Raw genomic sequence first — 1133 nt, forward strand, 5'->3', positions numbered from 1 at the left:
AATAGTAACATGGAAAATATGGGAAGGTTGGAAAAGAAAAAGAAGGCTTTAGGGACTCTTCTCCATGAACATGCAAAGGGAGCTTTAATTAGAGCTCGTTTTGCTTATTTAAAAGATATGGATGCTCCTAGTTCTTTCTTTTTTAAATTGGAAAAAAAAGAAATGGAAGAAAACAAATGTTTTATTTAAAACACCCAGACGGATCTTTGACAACTGATCCAAAGGAAATAAGTATGCTTGCAAAGGACTTTTATGAAGAGTTATTTTGGGGACAAACGCGTGATACGTCAAGTATGGAGTTTTTGTTGAATGATATGCCTAAATTAAATGACAAACAGAGAAAGGAGTTAGACTCCAAAATAAAAATGGAGGAACCGTCTGATGCAATAAAACAACTCTCTTTTGGTAAAGCCCCTGGTGTTGATGGGCTCCCTGCAGAATTCTGTAGAAAGTTTTGGAGGATACTTAAGGAAGACATGCTGGAGATATATAAAGTATCTTTTAAAAATGGAAGATTACCTACAATTTGTAAAAGGGCTGTACTTTCATTGTTACCCAAAAAAGGGATCTTGGTCTTTTAAAAAATTGGAGACCCGTTGGTTTGTTCTGTACAGACTATAAAATTTTTGCAAAGGTTTTCTCAAATCGTCTGAAAAAAGATCTTAGTTTTTTGATACAAGAAAATCAGACTTATCGTGTACCAAAAAGAACTATTATGGATAACCTTTTTCTTTTAAGAGATGTAATTGATCCTGCACATATGGACTATCAAGATATCGGGATTTTATCAATTGATCAAGAGAAGGCTTTTGATGGAGTAGATCATTGTTATTTGTTTAAAACTCTTAAGGCTTTTGGAATTGGAGAGTTTTTTCTGTCTGTAATAAAACTCTTGTATACGGGGGCATCATCAATGTTAAAAGTGGGAGGTGGACTAAGTCAACCAGTCTCAATAAATAGAGGTATCAGACAAGGATATCCTTTGTCAGGACAACTATATACGTTGGCAATCGAACCTCTGCTCTGTCAAATTAAGAAAAATATACATGGATTTTTTTGTGAAGGGGTTGGAAGAAAAGCCTTTTAAAGTGTCTGCATATGCAGATGATATAACCGTTTTTATTAAAAATGAA

The sequence above is a fragment of the Triplophysa dalaica genome, chromosome 8 (genome assembly GCF_015846415.1).
Source record: "Triplophysa dalaica isolate WHDGS20190420 chromosome 8, ASM1584641v1, whole genome shotgun sequence".
Taxonomy (NCBI): domain Eukaryota; kingdom Metazoa; phylum Chordata; class Actinopteri; order Cypriniformes; family Nemacheilidae; genus Triplophysa; species Triplophysa dalaica.